The sequence below is a fragment of the Macaca fascicularis genome, chromosome 1 (assembly GCF_037993035.2).
Source record: "Macaca fascicularis isolate 582-1 chromosome 1, T2T-MFA8v1.1".
Classification (NCBI taxonomy): Eukaryota; Metazoa; Chordata; class Mammalia; order Primates; family Cercopithecidae; genus Macaca; species Macaca fascicularis.
Window position 1 is genome coordinate 16,482,889 of NC_088375.1, and position 21,919 is coordinate 16,504,807.

Sequence of the window (21,919 nt, forward strand, 5' to 3'; positions counted from 1 at the left end):
TTTTTTTCTCTCCCCGTTCCCCAAGACTGGGATGGTGTTTTGAAGGGTTCCTTGATACCTGAGCTTAGTAAACACTTGCCCACCTTGTGGGTCTTTTTACCTGAGGCAAAGAGGAAGCGGGTTATTATTTTGAAATTAGCAGTCAATCTATTTCTTAAAGTAAGGAAATACTAGCTACCCTGAAAAACCAGTTGTTTGGTAATTGAAACTGGTTTAAAAGCACTATGGGCATTGAAACTAGTTTAAATGGGATTGTGTTTCCTGCATACTTTGCAAAGAACTATGTGTTTATGTGAATACGGCCCCTTGCCCCCAACCATAATTGGTAAATAAGTGCAGGGTTATTTTTTGAGATTGAGGAAGGCATTGAGTTTTTGAACTTCTGATCAATTTATGGTGGTGATTTAGGATTACAAATCCTGTTAAAGACATACTGAATTTAAAGAAAATTTAGCCTGGGGTATTAATTGAAAAGCTGCTTTTTTTTTTTTTTTTCTGTATTGAACTTCAACGAAATACAAAGTACAGTCCTAGAGAATACTGAACCGTGTTCTAGGTTTTCTACTTCTGTTAATGTGCCTAATTCACTTGCAGGATGAGAGTAGAAAAAGCTTTAGGCACAGACAGGAACCTTGAGCTTCCTGCCTCTACCACCTGTCACGAATGAATTTGGATGAAAGTATTTTCATGATCCCTTACAGCACCAAAATGTGGGGTTTCTTTAACGTGTAAAACGAATGTATTAGAGTAATGAAAATGCCTGTCTGACTGGGATAGTTTATATTTTTCATGATTATGTCATTTCTTTGCCTTGACCTATAGTAAGTTTATATGTGAATGCTTTGCATGAGGATCATAGCTACTTGGTTTACCTTGAAATCGATGATTCAGAAATTGCTTTTTCTGTTCCAATTGCATTTAGCTGTGACGCCTTTTAAAAGAGTGGTAACAATGTGATAGGAATTTAAAAGGCTCCCAACTTTAGACATAGATTATTTTGATCCTTTCTGAACTTAATTCATAAACTTTGCTTCCAAAGAATAGCAGTTGTAGAAGGGAGCCAGATCTTGACTCACTGTTGAGGTTCTGCTTCTTGAGAGATTTCATATTTAGTGAAACCCAATTCCTTGGTTCGTTTTCCCACCCCAGTACTATATAGCCAAGTTGGGTGGTAGGAAGGGAGAAAATATGCAGCAAGTCGAGTCTAGTTGTCATAGCATCTTTGGACCAGAAAGGACCTTAAAAATTGTCTCGTCATGTTGTTCCTATACCTTTTGTTTTCATCTACCTGTAAAATGAAAAAAAAAAAAAAAACAAACAAAATATTAGGGATTGTCAGATATGTCAGCATTTAATGTTGCTGCATAAGTGTGTTGAAAATTGACAACAGCAGTTACTACTTATTGTCAATGCATTTCGTCAAAATACGTTTGATGTACCAAAAAAAAGAAAAGGTGGGGAAACGGGGAAGAATATGTATGCTGTCAGGCCTAAAGGAGAGTTCTTCCTATCCAGAGAGGAGCTGTGTTAAAACTACCCCGCTCATGGATTTATAGCTATCCTAACACGGACACTTTTGTTTTGCATGGGTCAATGAAAACTTCACTAAGGACCAGGGTTTGGAAATCACTGAGTAGCTCAACTAACCCTTCTTTGATATTTGGATCCTTTTATATAATCTCTATATAAGTGGTCTTCCAGTAATACCTGAACATTGCAAGTAATGGGTGGGGGTCTCCACCTTTTAATGGTTTTGAGTACTAGAAAGTTTTTTTGGCCTACAGAACTGAAATCTAATTCTGCTTGTTTATTCAAATTCTACTGCCTTGGTGGCCTACGGAACAAATCCTTCAGTCTCTGTCAGAGTTGGGCTCCTGGCTGGTGTAACGTGACCTGTGTAGAGTAGAGCAGGAGTGTGTGTCATAGGTTGCATGTTGCTTGCACTGATATAGTCCAAGTTTGCATTCGCTTTTCCGGTGGTCAGACTCAACGAGTTTCCTGTTCACTAAACACCCCCGAGCCGTTAATCACATGCTGCCATTGAACCTCGTCTTCCCATCTTGCGCTGATGTCACTGCAAAGTCTAACATTTATTGCGCTGTGGTTTTGCTTTATTTTAGCTGATTCTTCCCATCATGCTTTTTGGAATTTGATCATATTATTTGGCACCTTTACCTGTGCCCCCAAAGAAATGCTGTCTGTACATTATATCAGACTCTTTTATATCTTTTATATCTTTACTTAAGCTGGTGATGAAATTGTTAAACTGGCTGAATAACATGAAGTGTGTCTCTGGAAGCTTCCCTCGAGGCTTATAAGGAGTCACAGTCTCGGTTACAGTTAACTACTAATGCTCTTAATATCTTATAACTAGCCCATATATCTCCACCTTTTCACGTGGATATCCTGAAAGAGTGTGTCAAACCTCCTTTGCTGGTTCTACTGACCGAGTTTTGCTGAGTAACAATGAGTTCACTTTCAGTGTGTCCCTAGTAATGAGGACTCTGTTCTGCATATGAGTATGAAAATTTGTTGAATGACTGACTGGATTGAGAAACTAGGATCACACTGTGACCTGTGACCTCTGGAGGCCTTAGGAACTGCAATGCTCGTAGGAAAGATCAGAATCTTGTTGGACTTTCTTCAGCTTATTTTTTGGTTTGGTATTCTCTTGTGTTGAATTGCTTTCAGATAGTAGGGAAGAACACCACAATCTCTTCTGGTTCTGTTTTAATTGGTTGATACACTTCTCTTCCTGTTTTGCTAACAAACATTTAGCCAGAAGGGGTGTCTTTAACTCTGCCCATTAGAATACTCCGTATTTTTCACTTCTGCATATTTGCTTAATCTGCTGAGAGATATCCTCATTTGGTTGAGTTGCTCAAGAATAAGAACAGTCCGAAGTAGGTTATTTAGTAGTATATTCAATTACTCTTAAGTAGAAATATCTAGGTAAAGAGCCAGTGTTAAAATTTGTTACTGTGGAAAGGGAGAACTCTTGGGTGAATAAAAAATTATGTATGCTGGGTGGGCGTGGTGGCTCATGCCTGTAATACCAGCACTTTGGGAGGCCGAGGTGGGCGGATCACGAGGTCAGGAGATCGAGACCATCCTGGCTAAAATGGTGAAACCCAGTCTCTACTAAAAATACAAAAAATTAGCCGGGCGCGGTGGTGGATGCCTGTAGTACCAGCTACTGGGGAGGCTGAGGCAGGAGAATGGCGGGAACCCAGGAGACGGAGTTTGCAGTGAGCCAAGATCGTGCCACTGCACTCCAGCCTGGGCGATAGAGCGAGACTCCCTCTCAAAAAAAAAAAAATAAATAAATAAATAAATAAAATTATGTATGCTGAGATGAACTGTTGTGTGGAGTTTTTAAAAAAGTTCTGATTAATGCTTAAGGCACAATATCCTGTGAAGTCAGCGTATCGATTGCTTTCACTGTCTTCTGGAGGTGTTTTTGATAACACATTTGGTTCCTTGTTGAACAGTGGGTAGGGTATTCACATTGTTCAGGAATAGCTTTGGGATACTGTCCTCTATGTATTGAAGTTTCTAATAAGTAATTTTAGAAATTATAGTTTTGATTCTTTTTACAGGGCAAATGCTACCTGTTTCGGGTGTTTAAATGATCTAATGCAAAAAACAGTGGTTTCTTTTGGTAGGTTCTCAAGGTTCTCAAACTTTTTTCAACATGCATCCCATCTATACACAATTGTCTAAGTGTTCATGTATGTATGCATATACTTATATACATATCTGTATACACATTTTTGCATGTGTATATGTATAATATATCTGTATGTATAAACATACTTTACTGTGCTAAGATATTATGGACATTGTAAAACAAATGTAAATTTTAAGAAGATTAATATTGAAAATAAATAGATGTAGAAGTATTTTCTCTGCACCTCAAGGGCATTTGTATCTTTGAAATGTGTGGCCCTGTTTGGAGACCACTGTTCTACTATTACTGGTTAGAGTTTGTAACTGTTGAGAAATGGAATTTCTAGGGAGCCTGTAGGATCTTGTGAGGCAAGCTGAAGACAAACTCCACTCGTAATGGGCCTTCTATTTACTGTGTATTTATTCTTTTTCCTGAAGACATTTCTGACTTTGGCCTGTTTTCTTCCAGAATTGCTTGTGGGTCTTGGTTTGAGGTTTCATTTATTGAGGAGGTTAATGTAATGGTGATGCTATTTTGCTTAGAAGGTTTCTAGTTGAACTCAGCTGTTTTTTTGTTTGTTTGTTTTTTGAGACGGATTCTTGCTCTGTCGCCGAGGCTGGAGTGCAGTGGCACGATCTCAGCTCACTGCAAGCTCCCCCTCCTGGGTTCATGCCATTCTCCTGCCTCAGCCTCCCAAGTAGCTGGGACTACAGGCGCCTGCCACCATGCCTGGCTAATTTTTTTTTGTATTTTTAGTAGAGACAGGGTGTCACCATGTTAGCCAGGATGGTCTCGATCTCCTGACCTTGGTATCCTCCCACCTCGGCCTCCCAAAGTGCTGGGATTACAGGCGTGAGCCACTTTGCCTGGCCTGAACTCAGCTGTTTAAGAAGCATCATACTATCACACTCAGACAAAACCAGTCCCAGGATCAGGGTATGTTAAAAGTGCAGATTAATAGCCTAGCTCTGTCTGTATGTCATTGGCCAGAACGGTAGCACACAGCCACCCCTAGTGCAAGGAATGCCTAACTTCCCAGCCATTAGTGGGTTGGGAATGAATGAGGAGAGACAGCAGGGAGCCCTGCTCTTGTATCTCCAGTAGCTTCCAGCTAAACGAGCACCACCCACCCCCACCCATCCTCCTGTGCAATTTTAGTAATGGAACATAAGCAGCAAACGGGCAGGGACATTTCTGGTTTACTGCTGTATTCCTTGTACTTAAGTGGTTTTTGCCACATAATAGGCTCACAGTGAACTAATATTTGTTAAAGAAGTGATTGGGAGTTGTGGGTTGAACATAAAATAACTTCCTTTATCTTGGCTTTTGTTGAACTAAATACTGTCGAGTTAAAGTTCTAATCATTATTTCTATTGTACATGATCTATCTTGAACAACAGTTTATGCCTAATTTATGTCTTTCCTGGGTTGTTTGAAATGACCTGTGATTGAACTCTGATATGGAACTGGTAAAAATGTGGAAGTTTCTGAAGAGGGTTTTGACTGTGTTCCATCTGTTACATCAAGAACTTTACAGCCCCATTCAGAGGGGTGTGGTTCCTGGGAGCCTGGGCACCCTTAGGTGGCCTCCTTTCATGAGAGAGTATGATTTACACCTTTCCCAGGTTTCAGAGTCTGGTCTGTGCTGATGACTGCACAGCCCTATTTCAATCCCATGAGGCTGCAGTTGACTTAAAAGCCGTGGCTGGGACTTAATCAAGCTTACTGAAAAGGATTTCTGAATTGTGTAGTACTGTCTGTAGTCCTTTAGTTCTCAGTCCATTAGCAGTGTTAATTTCTACAGGAAATCATGTTGTTTAAAAATGCAATCAGTAGTGTATAGTGTGCATCTTTTGTTGATTCAGTACTTTTAGTTTGAGGGTTGCAAAGTACATGAGGATATTATTTATACCTTAAATGTGGTAGGTGTTCAGTAGCCATAGTCTTAATTTTACGTGGTAAAAATCTTTTATCTTTAATATCTTAACATACTGCTAGTTCTTATAATATGACATTAGAGGGATATCATTCTAATTCCTGTTTGTTTACATTTGTGTTTAAGGTGTGCTATGAAATGCTGTAAGCAGGGCGTACATGATAGTAGAAGCATCCAATTTATCAACCAATTTTATTTGAGGGTCGTTGTAACTCATTTGTTTGGAATAGTAGGTCAGTTTTCCCATTTAAAATGTTCTAAGTTGGGCACAGTGGCTCATGCCTGTAATCCCAGCACTTTGGGAGGCTGAGGCAAGGATTGCTTGAGCCCAGGAGTTTGAGACCAGCCTAGACAATAAAGCAGGACCTCATCTCTACAAGAAATTTTAAAATGAGCTGAGTGTGGTGGTGCACACCTGTAGACCTAGCCACTAGGGAGGCCGAGGAGGGACCCTCCCTTGAGCCCAGGCGTTCGAGGTTACAGTGGGCAGATCATACTAGGGACTCCAATCTGTTTGACAGGGTGAGACCCTGTCACAAAAAAAATAAATAAAATGTTTTAAATGACAAGAATAAGTGAAGGAGACTAATGTTGATTTATGAAGAGAATAAAGAATTGGGGAGAGATACTCTTAAAGGCAAATGTAAAATGTTATTGTGCTTGAACTTTCATTGTGTTCTCTCATGTATACTTAACGAGAACCTTATAGGGCTGGTGGGATTTTTTTCCCTTTTACAGATACAAAAACTAAGGTTTAATGAAAGTGTGGTTTTCTGAATCTGAGTCCTTGTATTTTAAACCCATGTCTCTTGGTTCCAGCTATAGCGTTGTTTTATTCTACAGCTCACCTATAAGGTATGGTAGGTTTCAATAAATCATGATAAAAGGAAAGAATGAAAAGAGAGAAAGGAAGAAGGGAGAAAGGGAGGGACTAAAGAAGGTGTGTGCATATGAGAATGGCGGAATTATCCGACTCACTATCACTGAAAGGGAGAAGTGGAGGCTAAGGGTTGGGCTAATGAGCTCATTGTTCTGGTCTAAAAACCGCCCTGTTCTATCAGCCAGTGAATTGTCTGTTATTAACTAGAAATTTCATAATATGTAGTGAGGTAGCAGTTTTGCCAATTGAATCAGGTTATATATTCTTTGTTGGGAAGCGAGTGGGTCCTTCTGTGATCATGCAGAGAACATTTTTTTTAGCCTCTGAGTCTTTGCCAAGATTAAAAGAAATATAAGAGGAAAACAATTTTTGTTTTGCATTTATACTTTGCTAGATTTGCATAATCTTTGTTTAAGCCAGTTGAATGTGAATCCCTAAATAAATTTCAGGCATTTAAATATTTAAAAGGATTCATCCACAGTACTTTACTCACCCAAAGAATAAGTGCTTACAACAAAGAAAATAACACCCTTGCAGATGTAGCCTACATAGACTTTGTTCACCTTGTCATTGAATTATACAACATTAATAGCGAAGCTAGAATTTGAACATTCACTGAAATGCTTAGCTGGCTCTGTTCCAAAATATTGTTTCTCTGGTAGAGAAAGCAGGACAATTTGTTTAAAACTGGCAGTTCGCCAGTCAGAATAGCTCTGACGCAATCATTGCAGTAACTACTTTGCTCTGACTGCTAATTTTAGGGCAGTTAAATCTGGTTGATGTCTGATGGCTGCTGTTGCTGTGCGTCTGGTTATGTGGAGCTTTCTAAATTCATCCTCTTCGCTTGGCACGGTAACTTAGTTCTTTCTGAGATAAGCTGTGGAGCAGAGGGGATGTTGAGTCGGCACAGGATATGTGCATGGAATGAGGAACAAGGCCCTAGGAGAGTTTCAAGAGACACTGCTTTAGTCTTACTACGCTCTTCGTTATTCCAATAGCAAAGAGCACATCTGTACTTCCCTTGCTGTAGCACACTGGGGGGTGTTGAGGAAGGTGGAGAGAAGTGTACATCGAGACACCTGCCTTCATGGAGCAGGGTTTTGGCAATATGCCCTCGCTTTCCTTGTCATCCCTGCAAGCATTAGTGTGCTTAAAAGTGAACTTTTACCTTCTTCTGTTTTGGAACAGGTAAAACTAAGGAGAAAAATGATAATTTAAAAAAATCTGGCCGGGCGTGGTGGCTCACGCCTATAATCCGAGCACTTTGGGAGGCTGAGGCGGGCGGATCATGAGGTCAGGAGTTTGAGAACATCCTGACCAACATGATGAAACCCCGTCTCTACTAAAAATACAAAAATTAGCCAGGCGTGGCAGTGCGTGCCTGTAATCCCAGCTACTCAGGAGGCTGAGGCAGGAGAATTGCTTGAACCCAGGAGGTGGAGGTTGCAGTGAGCTGAGATCGTGCCACTGCACTCCAGTCTGGGCAACAGAGCAAGACTCCATCTCAAAAAAAAAAAAAAAAAAAAAAACTGCTTGGGGTATTATATAAAAGAGCAAAGTAGAATATCCTGCTATTGCGAATGATACAAGTGGGGTAAGGGGTTCTTCGGTGGCCTTGTCTAACTCCCTCATCTTTCTGGGGCAGTGACCTGTAATCCAATTTTAAAATAAGGATGTGAGGCCAGGCCATCGTGAAGTCTGTTTAAATGCTGGCATTCTAAGATTTCCAAGTTAACAGGGTGCACCCTAGGGTGTGAGAGCCCTGAGGACAGGGATCTTGCCCTTCCATCCCTGTCCTTCAGTCCTGGGTAGCTGTCAGGCACAGTTAGCAAATTAACTGACTCTTAGAATTTAGTCCTCAGAGGGACTTTGAGTGTTCTTTTAGTTCAACTTCCTTATGTTACTGATTCAGAACTATCAGAGGGAATGATTTAACCGCTAGACCTATTGTGTAGTAGCATGGGCTACCTTATTAGGTGATGAATGAACTGCCTTCTTAGGTGATGAACTAACTAACTTGGGCAGAGTTGATGGCTATGTGTCAGGTGTATGAGAAAAAGATTCCCGTGTAAATGAGACCATATGATTGGTGGGCAGTACAGCTTCTTTCAGATGAAAGACTGTGTGGTTAGCTGAGAATAAGGTGGGTTTGCATAATTAGGAAAACATTCAAGGAAGATAGAACTTGAGTTAAGCTTTGGAAAATGGTTAGGATTTGAATTTTTATTGAGGGCCTCTTGTGTGCAGGGAAACTGTAGGCCCTCTCCAAGACCAGAAGATACGCACAAAACACTCTCAGTTGTTCCTTTGATCACAGTACTATCTCTGTTAACATGATCTGCTTAAATCCGAACTCATCTTTTTGCCTGGTTTAGGTTTTGCAACTCCAGAAATGGATTTTATTAACAAAAGCAACATTAAGGAGAAGTGACGGACAGTATTTTCAAAGTGGTGATAATTACTTTGTCTATCATGTAAGATGGTCATTATGTTTTTTTTCCTCATTGTAATTTACTAAAGGTTATAGACTGTGTCATAAACCTAAAAGAAAATTATTTTGGATATATCAGAGATATAAATGATGTTTTGGTATAAAATTACTGAATTCGTTTCAGTTAGTCGACAGAATATACACATAGTATCATATTTGCTACTCAAGGTCATGTGTTTTGTTTTGAGACTTTATACTTAGGAATATATAACTTGATAATTGATACACTGAAGTGATTTGCTGAATAACAAGAGTTATTTATTTATTTATTTATTTGAGACGGAGTCTCGCTCTGTCACTCAGGCTGGAGTGCAGTGGCACAATCTCAGCACACTGCAACCTCCGACTCCTGGGTTCAAGCAATTCTCCTGCCTTAGCCTCCTGAGTAGCTGGGATTACAGGTATGGCCACCACACCCAGCTAATTTTTGTACTTTTAGTAGAGATGGGGTTTCACCATGTTGGTCAGGCTGGTCTCAAACTTCTGACCTCGTGATCTGCCCACCTTGGCCTCCTAAAGTGCTGGGTTTACAGGTGTGAGCCACTGCGCCCAGCCACAAGAGTTTTAAACTGAGGCAACATTAGGAAGGATGTCTGTGGACAAAAAGAGCTCGCCTCGCCTCAGCATCCCATCCGCCCCCAAGTCTCTGGGGTGTTGTTCATTTGCTGCCAGTGCTCCCTTCCTTCAGTCCACTTCCTATCTCATGTCTCATGAACTCACAGTAAGTGCTGGGTAAGATTTGCATTCTGCTTTAAACTTCTGAGATTTATTTAAACCAATAAATCTCAATGCAATCACCATATACTTTCCCCCAGCGTTTTATCATGCAAATGTGCAATCATATAGAAAAGCTGAAAATACTGTGTGGTGTAGGGGACACCCCTGTACCCACCTCCTGGATCCCACAGTTGTTAGGTCTGACTTTATTTGCTTTATACATGTCTCTCTGTTTTTACCCATCCATCAGTCCATTTTATTTTTTTGATGCATTTCAGAGTAATTTGCACACATTTGTACACTTTCTCACTAAACACTTCAGCATGTATGTTATAAATGAGTTAATAACTTTTACGTTTTTTGAAGTAAAAGGTATAGAGGGAAATGCACAAATCTTAAGTGTATCATTCTGTGAGTTGTGATAAATGCATACACCCATGTGGCCCATACTTCTGTTAGGATGTGAAATGTTCCTATCACATCTGAAAGTTCTCTCATGCCCCTGCTCAGTCAACTTACTCTTTCATTTCCCACCTTCATCTGAGGCAACCTTTGTTCTTTTTTTTTTTTTGGCCAATGATAAGTTTTGCTTGTTCTTGCACTTCATGTAAATAGAATCATGCAGTATGCATTCTTGTGTATAAAGCTTCTTTCAAAACTCAGCATAATTTATTTACTTTGTTATATACTTTATATGACCAGAGCTTTCTTTACCTTCATATTTATCACACGACCTTTTCTGAGGTCATATCCATTTGTCAAATGATTTTAGGAGCAATTTCTGTTAGATATTTATGTATTTATCTTCAGTCACATCTCAACTTCCCTTTTCCCTACAGGGGTGTGATTTTCCTATCTGATTTGACAATTTTCCCACTGGGTCTCATCTTACATCCCACCCACTCATTCTGGAGATCAGGTGCTTCTTTTGTTAGTTGGCTGACATGTGTTGCAGGCCTGGCTCAGGCCGGCTTACAGCATTGAGTTGAGCAACTTTGCTTCTGAAGAGATGGATCCTGACATATTACTGGTTGATTTGTATCTGATACTTAGAAAATTTTAGGTGAATGAAAATAAATCTGTTTATTTTTGCAAAACTGAGGAATTTTTTCTAATTAGTTCAAACTATTTCCAATTATTTCAAATGCAACAATTATTAAAACAAAAAAAAAATCCTGAGTTCAGTTTTATGATACTATATGAAGGAGACTAATCAACTAGCCCTGAAAAAATACAGATTTTCAATCATTTATGCTGAAGAGATAGATACTGGTTAGCAAAATGAAAACCTAGTTGACATAAGAATAAAATTCTAGACTTAGTTAACCACCCCCTTTTCTATTTCTTCTACTACTGAAGTTCTGAGTTGCTAAACCTCTCCAACCATAAATGAAAGTACTAGAACATTTTCATCAGCTGTACCAAGTTAATGGTTGTTTTGCATGTGAAATGTGCCATCAAGGTGAGAAGACTTTTCTTTAGGGCTGTATTGGTTAAGGTAGCTCTACCTGCTCTAAGAGACACTACAAAATGCTCTGGCGGTGGAAAAGCTGATTTCCACTGAAAAGCAGGTAGGCTGCTCTCCTCCACCTGACACGTGTGGATTCAGGTTCCTTCCACCTGTTTCTGCCACCATAGGGCCCAGCCCCACTGCATTGCCCTGAGTGGTCTGCGCTGAGGCTTGTTGAGGGGGACGGGGCACCCAGGTGTGCATCACCTAAAGGGCTGGCCCAGAAGTGTCTCCTCCATCCCTTCCACTCTTATTCTTCTGGAGCTCTTATTATGACCTGACCTAACTTCAGGGGACGCTAGGGAATGTCGTGTAACTGGCTATCCTTGGGCTTCTGTTCTAGTCTTGTGGAATTAGGCTTGCCAATTGTTTGGTTCTGCTTTGCCCAGCGGGTTTTATGATGCTTTGTGTGATGCTGGATGTTCGAACTCTTGTGTTGGGGGCTTCCCTAGTATTCCTCTCTACTGTAGGATAAAAGTCCTTGTGATCTTGAGCTTTTTTTTGCTGTCCTGTACTCCCAAGATACAGAACACATTTTGGATAGATCAGACATGGGCTAAGACTGAGGGGCCATCTCCATGGCTTTGGGGCCTGTATGTCAGTCAGCGGCTTCCTCTCTAAAAGTCCACATTTCTGAACCTGTAAATGGAAGAAGTTCAATCTGTGTTATAGCATTACAGAGAGGATTTATTGAGATAAGCTGCCTATTGTATAGCTGGTGCTCAGATGTATTCATTCATCAGCTATTTATTATGTGTTCTTTTTTACCAGACACAGTTCTAGGGACTCAGGTTATGGTGGTGAGAAAGGCAGACAGGGTGTTGCCCTTGTGGTGCTCTTATTCTGGAAATACAGATTTTCTAATAATATTTCTCAAGATTGGGCTCCCCCCGACCACCCCGTTGGATGTAGTTTAGTTCTGGGTGGTGGAAGGGAGGATAAAGTCTAATAATGAGATTGCTGACAGATTCTATAACTTCGAAAGAAATGTTACTGGAGACATGGATCAGGGGATGTAATAAAAGACCTAGTCTCTGTTTAAAATTCAGACTCATAATAGAAGGCTTAAGAGACACTTGATGAATGGAATAATGGTAATCACTTATTCAGGAGCCAGAGGGTTTCTTGGGAGCAAAAACCTTTCGAATGACTGCAGGGCCCCTCTGGCTTGCCTGCGATTCAGAGGAAGTTCCATTGGAGTCCAGGGGCCGTCTCCCAGTCTGAGGAGTTGGGATGGGGTCGGGGCAAATAGTAAGGAAGCAGTTGTGCGTGTGATTTTCTCCTTCTCTAATGAGCTCACGTTATGCTGCTTTAGCCTGAAAGGACCTTCAGCAGACTGCTGGCTAGCACCTTGAAAAACTCTTGAAGTGACGATTCTGATCGATTTGAGTGGCCACTTTGGAGACTGTGTGGGGTAGATTCCGATTCCAAGACTGTGTCCAAGCTCAAGGGCAGCAAGTACTGTGGTCAGTGCACCATAGTGTCAGGGGCAGGAGATGGAGCGTGGCCCCCATTCTTGGGCTCTTGAGTTTTGTGTTTCTAGAGTTATCTTGTCGGTTTCCAAGGATGTGTAGCAGCAATTCTGATGATACCAGACGTAAATATTCTTTCCAGAGGGTCAACTCATAACATCCACAGTGTACTATGAACGTGAGCTTATTCCTCTCAGAATGTTGGAGAGTACCGGCTTACACTTGTTTGCTCTAAGTTAGGGGATTATATCTGGCTTTGGACTGGAATTTTCTCCTAGAGATTGGAGTGTTCATGTTCTTGAATGAAGATGTGCAAAAGAATAAACACTTAGTGATAAGGATGTATTTGTCACTTTCCACTATCAAATCAGAAAAAGAGGCAGGAGAAAACTCTTGGTTAAAATAAATGACATTTCAAATTTTTGTAAGATGGAAAGGCTAAATGGTTTTTAACAGGAGCATCGTGGCATTTTGATAATTCGAAAGTTGCATTCATTTCCTTTTGATTACTGCTGTCTGCTCGAGGTGTATTATAGATGGGCTATGCATATATTGCTAATTTTTGCCAATAAGTTAATCATGGAAGGATTCCGGGAAACTCTCAAGCAATAAGAACACAGCTGAGCATTTCTTGAGCCTTTCATTTGATTTGGAGGCAGTAGCTGTGGCTAAGCAGCTGCAGATGGTATGTTTTCAATTCATGCTGTGGCAGTTTGGGAATTTTTTTTTAACATCTTTTTGTTTATAGTGAACAAAAGAGCAGTGTGGAACTTAATCAGTTAGATCAAATGTGTATAAATTCTGAGGACGGTATTTCTACTCTATCTGAACTGAAATATGAAACTTGTGTGTGAGGAAAACTGGCCTGGTGATTTATGGTGCCTGATTAAATCCTACATTAACATGCCTCTAAAATGTGTGTACTTTGACTTTCCATTAATGGGTAAACATTTACACAGGCCTTGGCTGATGGAATAATGAGTTATTCCATCAGCCAAAACCCTTTATCTTTCTCTTCTTACACTGTTACACGAAGTGTCTGGCAATCCCTGTGTGGAGTGTGAGCCTGTGCTTTTCATGACAGTAAGTTAGTGTAGTCTGTTGGTTGGGGATTTTGGAGGAAAAAGGGAAGGCTTCTACAGGAGGGTGAAGGTTTCTCAGAGTTCATGTCTTCATGGGAAGAGTGGGAGGAGATGCCAAATAAATTGCAAATATACTAATAATCCTCAGAGAAGTGGTTTCCGCACAGCGCCCTCCTGCTAAGTGTTCTGTTATTGTTGGAGTTGGAATAAAGACTTGCTGGACTCTGCCTCAAATCCTGTGGGCGATTCTTACATTTTTGTGTTCAAAACCATCCTAGCTTCCTGTTGCTCAGATACTGGGTGTGTTCTGTGGGTTAGAAGGCACATAGCACCTGAAAGATCATGTTCTGTGCTCCTTAAATTGAGATGAACTAATTTGACCTACATTACAACATTTTTGGCATCACATACACACACACACACACACACACACACACACACACATAATATTGTTCTTGAATTTTAACTTAATTGGAAGCTTCCAAACACTGGATCCTTCTAATCTTGTGTTTATGGTAGTATCTGTATTTTGGTCACAGCTTGCTGTATTCTTGCTGTATTCTTCTAAGTGTTTAGATTCCTAGTAACTTCCAGAATTGCTGGAAGACAGTTCCATTGTTGGATTCCTTCAGATAATGTATAGAATGCTGTTAACACCTGGAGAAGATTTCTTTGACTCCATAATAAAAGTGGGTGGTTTGCTAAAGACTACCTGTAACTTTGTGTTTAACTTCTTGCCTGGGCCCTTCTACAACTTTACCACCAGGGTGCCTTCTAAAAAGTCTAGTATAAAGGGTCTTGTGAAAACACTAATATTTTAAGTTCTATCTTTTGGGGTAGAGACATTGGGAAGTCCATTGAAAAAGTACTGCTCACTTTTCCACCCTCTCAAAATGAAGAGGTGACGAATAAGCTGAAGGTCAGTGTATTAGTCCGTTTTCACACTGCTGATAAAGACATACCGGAGTCTGGGAAGAAAAAGAGGTTTACTTAGACTTAGAGTTCCACATGGCTGGGGAGGCCTCAGAATCAAGGCAGGAAGTGAAAGGCATTTCTTACATGGCGGCAGCAAGAGAAAATGAGGAAGATGTAAAAGCGGAAACACCCGATAAAAACTTTCGTCAGATCTCGTGAGACTTATTCACTACCACGAGGACAGTATGAGGGGAACTGCCCCCATGATTCGAGCTGTCTTCCACCAGGTCTCTCCTCCTACAACATGTAGGAATTAGGGAGTACAATTCAAGATAAGATTTGGGTGAGGACACAGAGCCAAGCCATATCATTGCACCTCTGTCCCCTCCAAATCTCATGTCCTGACATTTCAAAACCAATCATGCCTTCCCAACAGTCCCCCAGTGTCTTAACTCATTTCAGCAGTAACCCAAAAGTCAACAGTCCAAAGTCTCATCTGAGACAAGGCAAGTTCCTCCCACCTATGAGCCTGTGAAATCAGAAGCAAGCCAATTACTTCTTAGACACAACAGGTATTGGGTAAATACAGCTGTTCCAAATGGGAGAAATTGACCAAAGCAAAGGGGTTACAGGGCCCATGCAAGTCTGAAATCCAGTGGGGCAGTCGAATGTTAAAACTCCAGAATGATCTACTTTGACTCCAGGTCTCACATCCAGGTCATGCTGATGCAAGAGGTGGGTTCCCATGGTCTCGGGCAGCTCCACCCCTGTGGCTTTGCAGGGTAAAGCCTCCCTCCCAGCTGCTTTCACAGGTTGTCATTGAGTGTCTGCAGCTTTTCCAGGTGAACGATGCAAGCTGTCAGTGGATCTACCATTCTGGGGTCTGGAGGACAGTGGCCCTCTTCTCATAGCTCCACTAGGCAGTGCCCCAGTAGGGACTCTGTGTGGGGGCTCCACCACACATTTCCCTTTTACACTGCCCTAGCAGAGCTTCTCCATGAGTGCCTGCCCCTACAGCAAACTTCTGCCTGGTTATCCAGACATTTGCGTACATCCTCTGAAATCTAGGCTGAGGTTCCCAAACCTCAGTTCTTGACTTCTGTGCACTCGTGAGCTCGACACCATGTGGAAGCTGCCAAAGCTTGAGGCTTGCACCCTCTGAAGCCAGGGCCCCAGCTCTGTGTTGGGCCCTTTCAGCCATGGCTGGAGGGACTGGAACACAGGGCACCAAGTCTGTAGGCTGCACACGGCACAGGAACCCTGGGCCTGGCCCATGAAACCATTTTCTCCTTGGTAGCTGGGCCTGTGAAGGGAGGGGCTGCTGGGAAGTCCTCTGATATGCCCTGGAGACATTTTCCCCATTGTCTTGGGGATTAACAGTTGGCTCCTCATTACTTATGCACATTTCTTCAGGTGGCTTGGATTTCTCCTCAGAAAATGGGATTTTTCCTTTCTGTCACATTGTCAGGCTGCAAATTTTTTGAACTTCTATGATCTGCTTTCCTTATAAAACTGAATGCCTTTAACAGCACCTAAGTCACCTCTTGAATGCTTTGCTGGTTAGAAATTTATTCTGCCAGATACCCTAAATTCTCTCTCTGAAGTTCAAAGTTCCACAAATCTCTAGAGCAGGTGCGAAATGCCACCAATTTCTTTGCTAGAACATAACAGGAGTCACCTCTGCTCCACTTCCCAAGTTCCTCATCTTCCTCTGAGATCACCTCAGCCTGGACCTTCTTGTTCATATCACTATCAGGCTTTTGGTCAAAGCCATTCAACAAATCTCAGGCAAGTTCCAGACTTTCCCACATTTTTCTCTCTTCTTCTGAGCCCTCCACACTGTTGCAACTGCTGTCTGTTTCCTACTAAAGTAACAGTCGGCAAAGTTGCTCCCACATTTTCGGGTATCTTTTCAGCCACGCCCCACTCTACTGGTACCAATTTACTGTATTAATGCATTTTCACACGGTTGATAAAGATATACCCGAGACTGGGAAGAAAAAGTGGTTTAACTGGAGTTCCGCATGACTGGGGAGGCCTCAGAATCTTGACGGAGGCAAAAGGCAGTTCTTACATGGCAGAAGCAAGAGAAAATGAGGAAGGTGCAAAAGCGGAACCCCTGATAAAACCATCAGATCTTGTGAGACTTATTCACTATCACGGGAACAGTATGGGGGAAGCCGCCGCCATGATTCAAGATTGTCTCCCACCGGGGTCCCTCGCACAACACGTGGGAATTATGGGAGTACAATTCAAGATGAGATTTGGGTGGAGACACAGAGCCAAACCATAGCAGTCAGACAGCATTGTTGGCCCTCTGGGTTTCAGGCCTATTATTAGTACAAATAGAGTTTTTATGTTATTTTTTTTTAAAACTCATTGTAGAAATGTGAGTTAAAGCCCTACCTGAACCAAGGTGTTCCTCCCCATCTAATTGCCCTTCTTCTCCTTCCCATGCTGTCAGGCCTGTGCTGGCCTCTGATGGGTTCCAACTCGGGAACGGATGACACGGTGCCGCTCCACACTGAGAAAGGCTGAACTCTGGGCTTTTCTGGAGGCTCAGTGTCAGGCCCAGGTGCCTGAGTTCGTCATTGCTGATGTTGTGTGTATGTGGAGGGGGTTGCTCGTTTGCTTGATTACTAGGTTTTAAGACTTGGAGACAAACTGGCAAACATAGAAGTATTTTGCTGTTTATCAAGATCTCTTAGAATTTTGCATATATTTTATCTTTAGAAACTACGTAGATAAGTAAGGTGCATTTCCCTCCTTACATCTTCCATAGCACTGAGTTTTTGTGTCTTGCTTTAGCCTTGGAAACCTGGTGTCCAGCCCAGTACTGGCGGGGTCCTCACCATGCCCTTCCATCGGCAGAGGCAATTTCTCCAAGCGAGTCCAGGTCTCAGCCAGTGACTTGTTCCCATCCACATTACCTAGCACAGCACTTCTCTGTGGCAGAGAACTGAAGGAACTCAAGTGTCTTTAATTCCCATCCCTCACAGATTGGTACTTCTGAGAATGTAATTAATATTAATTTTTAAAAAAGAAACATGAAGAAATATACAGTATAAAATTTTAAAACCTCAATTTTTATCGTTAGGTTTAACAGACATAAACTTCCATTTCTTTAAATGTAATCACAATAAACATAGGAAAAAAGAAAAGCATTATTAAAAAATTATATGTGTTCCATGAAAATGTGCATATCAGAGATGAATAAAGTGAGTCACAGTTACTTTCGTTACTTTGTTCTGCAATTATAACTAAAGTTACAAGTGAGAGATCGGTTCTCTGGATTAAATGCTAGTGACAGACTTTGAACAGACACCATGCATATCATTATTTTAAGATTTTAATTTGATAAGTGAGCTTCCTTTTTTTTCTTTTTTCTTTTCTTTATTTTTTTTGGTTTGAGATGGAGTCTCCCACTGTTGCCTGGGCTGGAGTGCAGTGGCGCGATCTCGGCTCACTGCAACCTCCGCCTCCCGGGTTCAAGTGATTCTCCTGCCTCAGCCTCCCAAGTAGATGGGATTATAGGTGCCCACCACCACACCCAGCTAATTTTTTTGGGTTTCACTATGTTGGCCAGTCCGGTCTCAAACTCCTGACCTTGTGATCCGCCCACCTCAGCCTCCCAAAATGCTGGGATTACAGGCGTGAGCCACCATACCTGGCCGCTTGCTTCCTTCTTGCTTTGATAATTTATCTACTCAGTTTTGGATTGATAACACTATTTTAGGGGATAATATGTATCTCAATGGTTTCTCTATTTTGTTTTAATAATGCGCATAATAGAGACACCCTTTCACGGAGAAATATGTTGATGGAAGTGGAAGAAGAAATTGTGAAGCAATTTCAGCACATTCATTTTAAACTTCTACCCAGAAAGTAAGCAAATGATATATTTCAAAATTTATCTTTGATCTGTCATTGGTGATTAGGTCCAACCGTTTATTTTATAAAGTAATAGTTAATTTGATGAACAAAACGGATTCTGGATTTTGTATACTTTTGACAGCTAACTATAAAACATCACTGTTGTACCACAGTCCTAATGGTCTTAATTAGTCATGTGACTCACCTTACAAGTTCAACAACATCCAAACTGGTCTATGGCTAGTTTGATGTGGGTGATTATCCCAAATTAGCTTTTAGAGAAACAAAATTAAATTGTGGAAAACAAACTATTAGAAAAGAGGTTACTGTCTTATTTTTTTTTTTATTCACAGCTGCTTCTTTTCTAAAGGAGGGGATGTTGGTTAATGTTAGATATGTGTTTGACTTTAAGAAGACCGGCCTATTGTGAGTAAGTAGCTGGATTGTGAACTCTGTGAAAGATTTATTTTGGGGCTGTGAGTTTAAGATGGAGTAATGGAATCTCACAGTCCCAGGTAGGTGAACCTGCCTGGCACTTGCTTGGCCATTGTATGTGGTTTCCTCTGTGGTGTATTTCTCACCCCTGTGCCTCCACCTTAGCTGGAGTGCTTATCAGTCTTCTACTGTGCATGGATCTCCTCGTGTTTGTAGTGTATGCAGAGATATGGGTGTGCAGCACACAGAGAAACATCTTTAGTTAACTTGAGTAACTTGGCAACACCAAAATGCTAAAATAATTTTTTATTTTGAGAGAGGAGGACCATGTTAATGCCTGAGCTTGTAGTCAGAGGGTAGAGGAAAAGATAGCATTGAAAAGAGGGCACCAACCTCTTGATTCCAACCCACTAATTTGTTTTCTATTATTTGAGAGTTGTTACTGCATTTGCAGGTGGTCTGCCCTCTGCAGCAGTCCCTCACTGGATGTTTGACCCCTTGTGAGAAGCTATCACTAAAAGATTATCTGTCCATTCCTCTTAAGAAGTGAAATATGGAGTTGGGCGCAGTGGCTCATGCCCATAATCCCAGTACTTTGGGAGGTTGAGGCCGGCAGATCATTTGAAGTCAGGAGAATTCCAGACCAGCCTGACTACCATGTTGAAACCCTGTCTCTACTAAAACTACAAAAAAATTAGCGGGGCGTGGTGATGCATGCCTGTAGTTCCAGCTACTCAGGAGGCTGAGGCATGAGAATTGCTTGAGTCTAGAGGTGGAGGTTGTGGTAAGCTGAGATTGCGCCACTGAACTCCAGCCTAGATGACAGAGTTAAGATTCTGGGTTTTAATTTATTTTTATTTTTATTATTTTGATTTTTTGAGGTAGAGTTTCGCTCTTGTTGCCCAGGCTGGAGTGCAATGGCACGATCTCGTCTCACCGCAACCTCCACTTCCCCAGTTCAAGTGATTTTCCTGCCTGAGCCTTTTGAGTAGCTGGGATTACAGGCATGCGCTACCTCGCTCAGCTAATTTTGTATTTTTAGTAGAAACAGGGTTTCTCCGTGTTGGTCAGGCTGGTTTTGAACCCCCAACCTCAGGCGATCCGCCTGCCTCGGCCTTGCAAAGTGCTGGGATTATCGTGAGATATAATCCCACATGAGACACTGTGCCTGGCGTTTTTTTTTTTTTCTCTCTTTTTTTTAAGAGGTGAAATATGGAAAATAAGTGCAGATGGGAACATCACCATGTAACCCTACCTGTGTGCCTGAAGACTTTGAACAAAGCAGCCCTTCTCTTCCATGGCACTGGCTGAAAGATTAATAACTACGGGGAGAAGTAGGGACAGTTTTTGTTAATGCTGAGTGCTCCAAGCATGGCATTCCTTGTCTTCTAGGTTAAGCTCTGTGCAACTTTTCATAATCTAGAAAGTTAATAATTGTGTGGGGATTTGGGATGGGCAATTTACCCATCCCAAATAATCACAAGTGGTCTAAAAGATTTATGTATAAGATTGCCCAATGTAATACTAGTTATATGAAAAATTGGAAAAAATTTGATAGTAAGATATTAAATTATGATACTGCATATGATCAAGTAATTTAAATCAGTTAAATATCCTGTTTTATAAGGCTATTTAATGACATGGGAAAATGTTCACAGAATATTAAATGAAAAAATTTTCTTCGTAAGCAGTATATTAAATATGCATATGTATTAATGGAACCAAGGATACATTTAAAAATTTACAATGGTTATTACTTGTGCTTGTGTTACGTTTAATTATCATTTTCTTTTTGCATTTGTTTTCCAGCTTTTCTAAAATGAACATATTAATTTTATAATAGGAAAAAACATGCTCTTAAAATATTTGAATGACTGCATTATATGTAATCTTTAAAAAATAATTAGTCTGTCTCAAAATAGTTTCCTGATTCAATATAGTTTGGATTTATTTTCTTTTAATTGTATTTAACAGAAGTTTTCAAGGCAAGTAATTAGCAAATATTTACTAGACTCTACTTAACAGAAGGTTTCAAGGCAAGTAATTAGCAAATGTTTATTAGATATAAATGTCTAATAAGTATGTTTTTGGTACATGTTCTTTATTGTAAAGGCCCCTAACATCTAAGTTTAGTTTCATGTATGCTTTGAAAATTATTTGCTGATCTTGTATGTCAGTTTAAGCATTATATTTTTTAACCTTCTGACAACTTTCTTTCATTTAAACTTATTACATAGGAAGAAATACATGTATATGTAATTTAAAGGCATTGAAATTAATTTCAGGATCTTTTTTAGTATTAATAATATATTATAAATCATATAATACATATAATAAATGAATAATATAATTCATTGGTAAGGCCTAGAATGACTTGCTTTATATACATGCATTATTTTATTTAATTATCACTAGTACCTCTCCTTGACAATGGGAATATTTTTCCGCATTGCTACTAAACATTAAGTTAGAGATTTCGGCATTTACTTTAAAAATACTGTTAAAGCTCTCCGCTTATTTCTGAAAGCAGAGATACCTTGACCCAGATAACTTCCATGTCTTTTTAGCAGTATAATTGCCGGCCCTTTGGTACTATGCTTTTTGACATTTATGTTAAAAATAAAAATTAGCTAATTTGTAAGTTATGAGGTCTCAAAAAAAAGTTCATTCCTGTTTCATGCCTGTTAATGCTTCCATTAAAATTCTGGAATGGCTTATTAAATTAAATGCAGTGTCAAAGGCTAATTGTCTCTCTGTAATTAGTCTACATGACTTATGAAAGCATGTTTTAAGAATTACGTTTGAATAGCAATTCTGAAGTCAATTTTTAGTATCTATCAAATTGTAATGATAGTAGATGACAAGTATTAATAGATTATGAGGTTCTTTCTCTTTCTGTTACAAAAGATGCCTATAATGTATATTCGTTGTTAATGTA

The 21,919-nt window shown here is 40.4% G+C and overlaps 1 protein-coding gene across 15 annotated transcripts in view; it reads left to right on the plus strand.

Moving 5' to 3' along the window:
• SIPA1L2 (signal induced proliferation associated 1 like 2) overlaps positions 1 to 21,919 on the plus strand; it is a 232,349-nt gene that overhangs the window by 3,755 nt on the left and 206,675 nt on the right. For 2 of the 15 annotated variants that reach the window (XM_065546035.1, XM_073996488.1), the window contains exon 1: positions 7,251 to 7,338. The exons of the other annotated variants lie outside the window; for them this stretch is intronic. The gene's annotated coding sequence lies outside the window, so the exon portion shown is untranslated. Of the gene's footprint in view, positions 1 to 7,250; positions 7,339 to 21,919 lie in introns of those variants that run through there. 15 annotated transcript variants of the gene reach the window in all.